Below are 12,268 nucleotides of genomic sequence, written 5' to 3' on the forward strand. Positions count from 1 at the left end.
CAAAGAAGCTACTTGAGTAAGCACATTTAACAACATTGCTGGATACAAAGTCAATATTAAAATAAATGTATTTCTTTATATTAGCAACAGATAATTGAAAAATAAAATAAATACAATTTATAATAGCAACAAAAATAGGAAATCACAAGAAAAATATTGGAAGAGATAAGAGAATCTCTACTTTGTAAACTATAAAATACTGTTGAGAGAAATTAAAGAAGACCTACATAAATGGAGAGAGAGAGATGTGCTTATGGATGAGAACAATTAACATTTGAAAATATTTAATCTCCCCCAAATAACAATTAGATTCAAAATTATCCTATTTAAAATCTAATAGCTGCCTTTAAAAAATACAGTTATTCTAAAAATTCATGAAGAAATTCAAATGACCTAGTTTAGCTACAAAAAAACCCCAAAAAAACAAAAACAAAACAAAACAAAACAACCTTAAAATTAAAAACAAACAAACACATATTTGGAGTACAAACTGCCTGATTGCAAGCTTTATTATAAAGCTATAGTAGTGAATAGAGTAGAGGCAAACAATTAGCACATTTAAACAACTGAATGTCCAGAAATAGTCCAACACACATAAAAATTGATTTCTGCAAAAGGTGCAAAGGCAATGCAGAGGAAAAATTATACTGGAGCATTTGGACATCCATATGCAAAAATGTAAACTTGGATTCATACGTCACAATATATACAAGAATTAACTCAAAATATTATGAACCCAAATATAAAACTAAAACTGTACAATTTCTAGAAGTAAACATAAGAAAATATTCTTGTGATCCTGGTTTACATAGAGATTTTTTAGTTATGACACCAAAAATATTATTCATGAAATAACAAATTATTCAATTAGACCTCACCAAATTAAAAATTGCTACCTGAAAGACACTGTTAAGACTATAAAAGATAAGCCACATATTGGGAAGAAATATCTGTAAAACACATGTCTGAAGGACTTCTATTCTGAATCTATAAACTAAATGCTAAACTTAATAACAAATAATAATAATGCAATAACAATATTGTGAAAAGATTTTACCAATCATTTCATTACAGAAGATTGACAGATTGCAAATACATATATAGGAATAAGCTCAATATTATTAGTCATTAGGGAAATTCAAAATTAATTCATAATATGATACTACTACAGAACTACTAGAATCGTTAATAGGTAAGACTAAATATATATATTGTCAGGCATGTATGGTGGAACTGGAATTCTTGTATATCCTATCTAATAAAAGAGAAACATGGTAATTAGTGTACATCCGCTACCCTTCCCATTGGCTAATCGGCGAGATATGCAAATTAACTGCCAGCCAAGATGGCGGTCGGCAGCCAGGCAGCTTGAAGCTAACATGAGGCTTGCTTGCTTCAGTGACGGAGGACTTGAACATTCCCCGCCTGTCTTGCCAGCCTGTGAGCCTATAGTTTGAAACATTGTTACAAATATAGAAGCTCAACAAAACCCCAGAAACCTGCTTTCAGCCAGGTGGGATCTCAGAGGTGGAGTTAATACAGTGTTTCGGTTATAGAACTCAAACAAACCAGATACCTGCTTTCAGCAGCAGAGGCCTCAGAGCTGGAGCCAGAGATAAAGTTGGCCCAGAATAAAAAAAAAAAAGAAAAAAAGTAGTAGTTGGGAGCTTCAGTCACCCGCCAGCCTGAAAACAGCCCTCAGGCCCTCACCCAGACTGGCCAGGAACCACAGTGGGGACCCCCACCCTGAAGGGTGTGTGACCAGCTGCAAACAGCCATCATGCCCTCACCCAGGCTGGCCAGGAACCCCAGTGGGGACCACCACCCCGATCGAGGACACCTTTAAGAGCAAACCAGCCAGCCCCAACCCGTGCACCAGGCCTCTATACTATATAGTAAAAGAGTAATATGCCTCCCAGCACCGGGATCAGCGGAGCCATGAGGCCTCCCAGCACTGGGATCAGTGTAACAGGGGGCAGCGCCCAAACCCCCTGATCACCCTGCGGCTCTGTGTTTGACAGGGGGTGGGACCACAACCTCCCTATCGGCCCTGCTCTGTTCATGACAGGGGAAGGCGCCCCAATCCCCTGATCAGCCCTGCTCTGTGTGTGACAGGCTGCGGCGCCCCAACCCCCTGATCGGCCCTGCTCTGGGTGTGACAGGGTGCGGCGCCCCAACCCCTCCCCACGGGCCCTGCTCTGTGTGTGACAGGGTAGAGCCATAACCTCCCCATCAGCCCTGACCTGAATGTGAGAGTGGTGGCGCCCCAACCCCCTGATCGGCCCTGTTCTGTGGGTGATAGAGGGCGGGGCCCCAAAATCCTGATCTGCCCTGCTCTGTGCGTGACAGGGGGGAGCTCCCCAACCTCCTGATCGGCCCTGCTCTGTGCATGACAGGGTACGGAGCCCCAACCTCCTGATGGGCCCTGCTCTGTGTGTGACAGCATGCGGCGCCCCAACCCCCTGATGGGCCCTGCTCTGTGTGTGACAGGGTGCAGCGCCCCAATCTCCCCATCGACCCTGCCTTGAGTGTGACAGGGGGCGGTGCCCCAACCCCCCCAATCAGCCCTACCCTGAGCGTGACTGAGGGTGGCATCGCAACCTCCCAATCCGCCCTGCTCTGTGCATGACAGGGGGCGGCGCCCCAACTCCCCAATTGGCCCTGCTATGAGCCCGACCAGGGGCTGCACCTAGGGATTGGGCCTGCCCTCTGCCACCCGGGAGCAGGCCTAAGCAAGCAGGTCGTTATCTCCCAAGGGGTACCAGACTGTGAGAGGGCACAGGCTAAGATGAGGGACTCCCCTCCCCCCCCCCTGAGTGCACAAATTTTTGTGCACTGTGCCTCTTGTAGTAGTATAACTGTAAAATAGTGCAACCACTGTATAAAATTTTTTGTAGTATCTTAAAAAATTATGTACTTATCTAACATGTGATCCAGACAGTCCACTTATAAGTATTACCCAAAGGAAATGAAGGTATATGTCCATACAAAAACTTGAATGTGAATGTTTATAACAGCTTTATTTGTAATATCTGGAAAAAAATTCAAATGTCCTTTATCAAGTTAATGAATAAACAAAATGGGGTAAATCTATGGAATACATTACTCCTAACTACAAAGTAATGGACTATTGATACACACCACAATGCAGACAAATCTATCTACACTAATAAAAGAGAAAGGTGCAAATTAACCATCACTCCATCACTATGCTACACCCACAAGCCATGCCCACCAGCCAATCAGAGTGACTATGCAAATTAACCGAACTAATATGGTGGCGGCCACGGACCTGGAGTGAACAGGAGGCTTGGGTTGCCCCTGGCAATGGAGGAAGCCAAGCTTCCCGAATGCCCTGGCTTCCATTCAAAGAAACAAAGTTTCAATTATAGAAGATAAATAAATCCCAGATGCGTGCTTCCAGCCCACCCTGGAAAAAAAAGGGAAAAAAAAAAGGAGAGGCTGGGAGCTTGGGTCACTGGGGGGCGTGCCCAGCCTTAAAACGGCCCTCAGCCCCTCATTCAGGCTGGCCAGGCACCCCAGAGGGACACCCCCCCATCCTGAAGGGGCTGTGGGCAGCCTGAAAACAGCCTGCATCTCCTCACCCAGGCAGGCAACACCCCTATGGGTGAGGGTCCCTACTGGGGTGCTTGGCAAGACTCCAAACAGCCACCAGCCCCCAGGCTGGTCAGGTACCTCAGTGGGACCCCTACCCTGATCCGAGACACCCTTCAGGGAAAACCAGCCAGTCCCCACCCATGCACCAGGCCTCTATCCTATATAATAAAAGGGTAATATGCAAATTGACCCTAACAGCAGAATGACTGGGAATGACTGGTCACTATGACACACACTGACCACCAGGGGCAGGTGCTCAATGCAGTAGCTGCCCTGCAGTGGTCAGTGCGCTCCCACAGAGGGAGCTCTGGTCATCCACAAGCCAGGCTGCCGGCTGCCAGTACAGCCTCTCCTGCCTCCTCAGCAGCACTAAGGTTATCTGACTGCAGCTTTGGCCTGCTTCCCACTGGAAAGTGGACATCCCTTGAGGACTCCCGGGCTGCCAGAGTGATGTCTGACTGCCAGCTTAGGCCCGATCCCCAGGGAGCGGGCCTAAGTCAGCAGGTGGACATCCCCCGAGGGGTACCAGACTGTGAGAGGGCACAGGCTGGGCTGAGGGACCCCGCCTGCCCCTCTAGTCCGATCTAATAATTGACAAACATGGTAATTAACCATACCTCCGACACGCTTCCCATTGGCTAATCAGGGAGATATGCAAATTAACTTCCAACCAAGATGGTGGCCAGCAGCCAGGCAGCTGAAGCGAACAGGAGGTTTGCTTGCTCCAGTGATGGAGAAAGCCAAGGTTCCCCGCTTGCCGCTGTCAGCCTCTGAGATGCACCCTAAGAAACACTGTTGCAATTATAGAAGCTAAACAAACTCCAGAAACTTGCTTTCAGCCAGCCGGGTCTCAGAGCTGGAGCTGCAACAGTGTTTCAATTATAGAAGCCAAAGAAACCCAGATACCAACTTTCAGCAGCCAAGGTCTCAGAGCTAAAGCTGGCTCTCAGCTCCAGTGACAGCCATAGAAGGTAAATAAATCCCAGAATAATAAAAAGAAAAAGAAAAAAAAGAGAGGTTGGGAGCTTCAGTCACCTGCCAGCCTGAAAATGGCCCTCATCCCCTCATCCAGGCTGGCCAGGCACCCAAATGGGACCCCCACCCTGATCCAGGACATCCTTCAGGACAAACCAGCCTGCCCCCACCCATGCACCAGGCTTCTATCCTATATAGTAAAAGGGTAATATGCAAACTGACCCTAACAGCAGAAAGACTGGGGATGACTGGTCACTATAGCACACACTGACCACCAGGGGGCAGACGCTCAATGCAGGATCTGCCCTCTGGTGGTCAGTGCGCTCTCACATGGGAGGAGCTCTGCTCAGCCACAAGCCAGGCCGATGGCTGCCAGTACAGCAGTGGTAGTGGGAGCCTCTCCTGCCTCCTCAGCAGCACTATGGATGTCCGATTGCAGCTTAGGTCGGCTCCCTGCTGATACAAGTGGACATCCCCCAAGGGCTGCTGGGCTGCCAGATGGATGTCTTACTGTCAGCTTGGGCCCGATCCTCCAGGCAGTGGGCCTAGGCCAGCAGGTGGACACCCTTCGAGGGGTCCCAGACTGCAAGAGGGCATCGGCTGGGCTGAGGGACCTCCCAAGTGCACAAATTTTTGTGCACCGGGCCTCTAGTCCTATCTAATAAAAGAGAAACATGGTAATTGGCGTACGACTGCTACCCTTCCCATTGGCTAATCAGTGAGACATACAAATTAACTGCCAGCCAAGATGGCGGTCGGCAGCCAGGCAGCTTGAAACTGAACATGAGGCTTGCTTGCTTCAGTGACGGAGGACTCCAGCGTTCCCACCTGCCTTGCCGGCCTCTGAGCTTGCAGTTTAAGAAACATTGTAATAAATATAGAAGCTAAACAAAACCCTAGAAACCTGCTTTCAGCGAGCCCGGGATCTCAGAGCTGGAGTTGATACAGAGTTTCGATTATAGAACCCAAACAAACCAGATGCCTTCTTTCAGCAGATGATGCCTCAGAGATGGAGCCAAGCCTCAGAGCTAAAGCTGGCCCAGAATAAAAAAAAAGAAAAGAAAAAAGGAGCACTTGGGAGCTTCAGTCCCAGCCTGAAAACAGCCCTCAGCCCCTCACCCAGACTGGCCAGGCACCCCAGTGGGGACCCCCACCCTGAAGGGTGTGTGACCAGCTGCAAACAGCCATCATCCCCTCACCCAGGCTGTCCTGGCACCCCAGTGGGGACCCCCACCCTGATCCAAGACACCCTTCAGGGCAAACCAGCCAGCCCCCACCCATGCACCAGGCCTCTATTCTATATAGTGAAAGGGTAATATGCCTCCCAGCACCGGGATAAGCGGAGCCATGAGGCCTCCCGGCACCGGGATCAGCGTGACAGGGGGCAGCGCCCAAACCCCCTGATCGCCCTGCAGCTCTGTGTTTGACAGGGGGCGGGGCCACAACCTCCCTATCGGCCCTGCTCTGTTCGTGACAGGGGAAGGCGCCCCGACCCCCGATCGGCCCTGCTCTGTGCTTGATAGGGGGGAGCTCCCCAACCCGCTGATCACCCTGCGGCTCTGTGTGTGACAGGGTGCCGTGCCTCCACCCCTCCACCCCATGGGCCCTGCTCTGTGTGTGATGGGGTAGAGCCATAACCTCCCCATCGGCCCTGCCCTGAGTGTGAGAGTGGCGGCACCCCAACCCCCTGATTGGCTCTGCTCTGTGGGTGATAGAGGGAGGCGCCCCAACCCCCCCTCCCTCACGGGCCCTGTTCTGTGTGTGATGGGGTAGAGCCAAAACCTCCCCTTCGGTCCTGCCCTGAGTGACAGTGGCGGCACCCCAACCCCCTGATCCGCCCTGCTCTGTGTGTGACAGGGGGCGGTGTGCCAACTCCTCTATCGGCCCTACTTTGTGAGTGACAGGGGGGAGCTACTCAACCTCCTGATGGGCCCTGCTCTGTGTGTGACAGGGGGGAGCTCCCCAACTCCCTGATCAGCCCTGTTCTTTGTGTGATGGGGGGAGCTCCCCAACCCCCAGATTGGCCCTGCCCTGTGCGTGACAGGGGGTGGCGCCGCAACCTCCCCATCGACTCTGCCTTGAGTGTGACAGGGGGCGGTGCCCCAACCTCCCAATCGGCCCTACCCTGAGCGTGACTGAGGGTGGCATTGCAACCTCCCAATCCGCCCTGCTCTGTTCATGACAGGGGGCGGCGCCCCAACTCCCCAATCGGCCCTGCTCTGAGCCTGACCAGGGGCTGCACCTAGGGATTGGGCCTGCCCACTGCCACCCGGGAGCAGGCCTAAGCCAGCAGGTCGTTATCTCCCGAGGGGTCCCAGACTGCGAGAGGGCACAGGCCAGGCTGAGGGACCCCCCCTCCCCCCTCGAGTGCACAAATTTTTGTGCACCCGGCCTCTAGTATATATATAAAAGCCTAAGCAGCTGGCCACCAGTTGACTGGCTGGTGGCTATGACAAGCACTGACCACCAGGGGGCAGACGCTCAAAGCAGGAGCAGAAACCACAGGCATGGAAACATGGAAAGGACTGATGAATCTCAGAGGGAATGGAGGAGGAGCGAGGACGGGAAGAGATTAACCCCAAATCTTATATGCATACTAGAGGACCCCATGCACTGGCGTGGTCCTTCGGCCTGGCCTGTGCCCTATCACACTCTGGACCCCCAAGGGGATGTCGGACTGCCAGTTTTGCCCAATCCCTGCAGGCCAGGCTGAGGGACCCCACCAGTGCACTAATCCATAGCTTTGAAACTAATTACTTTTTAAGATATCTACTTAAAATACCCATACTCATTTGGAAAAAGTTACAAAAACTAAAAGTATGTCTTTTTCAGGCCCCATACTTGCATCTCCACTCTCTGACCAGTCAGCTTATTAACAAGCCCTCCTCCGTTTAGTATGACAGTCTCTAACCCTTGCAATGAATAAGCTCTTCCCTAAGTATTTCTTTGCCAGTAAGCTTTATTATTAAATTCTGGGACAACAAACCAAACCCAGGTTGCTAGCAATTTTCTATTAAATTTAAAAGGAATCTGTTGCCCTAACCGGTTTGGCTCAGTGGATAGAGCATCGGCCTGCGGACTCAAGGGTCCCGGGTTCGATTCCAGTCAAGGGCATGTACCTTGGTTGTGGGCACATCCACAGTGGGGAGTGTGCAGGAGGCAGCTGATCAATGTTTCTCTCTCATCCATGTTTCTAACTCTCTATCCCTCTCCCTTCCTCTCTGTAAAAACTCAATAAGATATATTAAAAAATAAATAAATAAATCTGTTTAAATTTATCACATAACATAATGTTAGTAAATAAAAGGATCTAATATATTAGGTTTCAGATTACAATGTAAAATATGGAATTGGGTAACTAAATTTTTGCTTTGAGATTTAAATTTGGAGTGTATAAGAATTTATTTGATTTCATGTGTAAGCAGTATGAACTGTTTAAGCAAACTTTAACTTTATTGTGCTTAATTCATTTTATTAGATTTAAGAGATGTTTAATCATTACAAAAGTTCTCTTACTATGTCATACATAAAATGGAACTGTTTCAAAGAAAATTGAATATATTAAAGTTGAAATATAGTTTAAACTATTTAAGGAAATATAAGTTATAAATTGAAAATTACTTAAAGAAGTTTAATCTACTTAACTTGAAGTAAGCAAACATGAATAAAACAGAAATATAAGTGATTTTCTTCATTAGATTTATAAATATAATAACATTATTTATAAACTGTATTTAAATTATTATAAAGCATACTACATTATAGATCTTTATTAATTAATAACTATTAATTTAAAACTTGAATCCTAATCTGTGCAGAAAGGTAACCTAAGATTCAAAAATTTCACAATACCATTGGCCACTGACTATGTGAACAAGTATTAATCTACAAAAGGGAATATATACATATGAGACAGCAAAGCATTTATATTTAAAGTTCTTTTTTAAAAAAAATATATTTTATTAATTTCAGAGAGGAAGGGAGAGAGAGATAGAAACATCAATGATGAGAATCATTGATAGGCTGCCTCCCGCATGCTCCCTACTGGGGGTCAAATGTGCAATCTGGGCATGTGCCCTGACTGGAAATTGAATCATGACCTCATGGTTCATAAGTTGATGTTCAACCACTGAGCCATGCCAGCTGGGCCATATTTAAGCTTCTTGAGCCTGAATTTATCATGTTTGTAACATGCCCTTTATTATGACTCTAATAATGCACAAAAATAAATTATAGAGTCTTCCATGGTTAGTGTTTTGCTATGCAAGGCCAGGGATTTATGTGTTTAATAAATGAATGTGGTATGAACTTTTTGCTGGGTAAGAAAATAAATAAATCTCTTACCACTTGGGACAGCATAGATGGGCCTGGAAAATATTATGTTAAGTGAAATAAGCCAAACTGAGAAAGACAAATACCACATGATCTCACTTATTGTGGAATCTAATGAACAAAATGAATTAACCAACAAAATAAGACCCAAAGCAGGAATAAATGGAACAGATTAACATACCTCCATGTGGGGTGGGGGATGAGAAGAGATACATCAAAGAACTGATATACTTACGTGCACAGCCCATGGACATAGGCAATAGGGTAGTGAAGACCTGGGGAGGGAGGTGGGGCTGGTAGGAGGGGGAGAAAGGGAAAGAAAATGGGAGATATCTGCAATACTAGCAACATAAAAATATATTTTAAAAAAGAAAATGAATGAAGAAAGATTTACAGAAGGAAGGAGGACCCTTGAACTAGGTGTCCTAATAAAAAGAAAACTTTATTTATGATTTTATTTGTGATTAAGGAGTTACTATGTTTTTCCTAAAGAGGCAGGTTTGAATTGTTCATTTTAGAGATTTGATGACAGCAGAATCAAAAGTTCCTATTGCTGAGGAGGCATTAAGAAAAACGTATCTCTTAAATTCTCAGGAGGTTAAGAAACTCTGGGACAAAGTCATCAGAAGAAAAGTTATATGCACAGTACATAAAGCCAATCAAAGAAATGACCAATGTCTTTTTTGAGAGATAGTTTCTAAGAATTTAAAATATGTCAATTATTTGGAGTGGTGGGGAGAGAGTTTAAACAATGGCAGAGACCACAAAGCCTCATATGTATTTTATTGTGTTGTTTTTTTGTTGATTGATTTTCCTAGAAGGTGGTGACAATTAGGTTAGAAGCAATAATGGGGAGCATCGTTTGAGGCAGGGTGGGGGTTTGACAAGAAAAAGGTGTTTTAGGGAAGAAATAGTTTTTAGTCATGAGAGAAGGAATAGGAATTTGTTTTTTATTAGTGGATGATTAACTCACTGAAAGTGTAGTATAAATTATTGTAAGCAGAGAATATTGGGAGGTAGTGGATGAACAAAGGTCATGATTGAAATACAGGATAGTTGGAAATATTTGGCCTAGGAATTAAGTTTTGAGCACTGCTTTATTAAAACATGAATAAGAGGCCTGGATATCTGGTTTAAGAGTTTTATTGAGATCATCTGAGTTTTATATTTCTGAGTAACAAATCACAACTAACGTAGTGGCTTAAAACGGCACCTATTAATTAGCTCACATTTCTGTAGGTCAGAAGTCCTGGTGGGCTTGATTGTTCTCTGCTGAAGATCTCATAATACCGGATTCAGAATTTCAACCAGCCTGAAATCTTATCTGGAGTATCTGGGGGAAATTTGCTTCCAAGCTCATTCAAGTTGTTGGTAGAATCCAGTTCCTGGGGTTTTATTCCTGAGTGCCCCCTTTCATTACTGGCTCTCAGTCAGGGGGTGCTTTCCTCTTCTAAAGGCCATGGCTCAGTCCTTTTCATGGTGCCCTTTCCATCAAAAAACCAAGAAAAATACATTAGAGCATCCCCATGCTTAGAATCTGTTTGACTTGTCCTTCTCCATCACCAGATGGAGACACTTCTCTGCTGTTAAGAGCTCACATGACCAAATGAAGCCTACCAGGTATTCTTAAGGCCAACTGAGCCACAATTTAATGTAACATAAATTACCAGCGTGATATTTCACCACATTCTCAGTTTCTAGGGTTTAGGGTGTGATATTTTTGGAACATAGTTTACAAATTTTGCCCACTATAAGGTCTTTGAGGAAAGTCGGAATTGGACCTGAAGGCTAAATTAGTGCAGCTCATCTACACCAACAGTCTTAACCTGGAGTACACTTTTGAATCAATCATTTACTCAGGCTTGGGATCTTCCCCAGAACAATCCAGTTAGAATTCCCGAGTATGGGGACTAGGGATCAGAAGAACAAAGCTTCCCAGTTACCTTAACCTGATGGTGGCCTCAGCAGTTCCAGAGTAACTTAGTACAATATATGTGGTAAAAACAACAGAAACAATTTGAGCTAACTAACAGCAGATAGTCTCAATCTCAGTTGACTCTAATTAATGTTTTCTCAGTGTCTCTCTAATTTCAAAGATTCTGAGAGTTCTAATTAAGTTGAATATTTGTGTGCACATTATGGCCCACATTTTCACAATGTACATATGCACATAGGAATCAGTCTACAGATGGACATGTAGGTCTTGCCAAATTTGGAAAATCACTTAACAACATTCAAAACCTGCTGAAGCATTAAATCATTTCCAAAGGTGGCTTATGCAATAGAAATGGCAGATTTCTGAGTGAGACAGTGGATCCACTAAAATACCTATAAAGCACTAGGGATGTTATTTGATATTTTTGTAAAGGAGTATATAAGTCTTGATTTAACTGAAAGGTTTTCTACTTAAAATTTATTTTGGAATTGTGTTTGTCAAGTCAGAGCTTATTTTGTAATAATTCTGAATAGTTTTAAATTATTTCCTAAATTTGAGTTAAACCTATCTGATTACGCAGAGATAAAGCATTTAATATTTGAAAATGACTGATTTCTAAGGAAACATCTAAAACCATCACTAGCAATGGCCATAACTTATCAGCATGTAAACATATTGAATATATTAAGATTATTTGCATCCTTGTTCTATTTGAATTTGGAGGTATGTGCCATATAGCCAATACATAGCTGACCTGTTTAAGTTTTGAAATATTATTCTAAGCTTCTGAAAAGATAAAATAGAATTCAGCCAGTTAAGTTTCAGAAAGCATACACTTCGCCACTTTATTCTACAAACTCCCACAGTGGTAGAGCTAGCTGTTAACAAAACTACAATGTGGAATAAAATGCCTGCAGCCACATGTAAATGAGAATTATTCATTTAGATTTGGGAGGTGACATTTGAATTAAAGGTATAAAATTTGAGGGGGCAGAGAGTATTTAAGACATCGGCAATATCATGAAGTCTTTATGAGTAATTTGAAACACTGAGACTGCATTGTTATCTTTCTTTCAGAAATCTCAAAGCGGTGTTCATTTTTTGCTCCCTTCATTATCGTATCTCTTACCTATTCTTAAAATATCTTAATTTGACTTTTATCTATCCCATAGAAGTATATTCTCTGCATCATTTTTTACTTTATTGAAATTATTGTGCAAAAGTATATAAAATATTGTTGTCAAGTTGTTTTACACAAAAACTGTATGTATTTGCATTTTTACCATAAGCATACAAGGAAATTAAATGCTCACCAGCATTTAAAAAATTATTTCATTATTTAGAGTTACTACTTGGTATCTTTTTTCATGACTTTTCTCATAACAGATTTGAAATTTCTTAACATAA

The sequence above is a fragment of the Myotis daubentonii genome, chromosome 3 (genome assembly GCF_963259705.1).
Source record: "Myotis daubentonii chromosome 3, mMyoDau2.1, whole genome shotgun sequence".
In the NCBI taxonomy this organism is placed as follows: Eukaryota; Metazoa; Chordata; class Mammalia; order Chiroptera; family Vespertilionidae; genus Myotis; species Myotis daubentonii.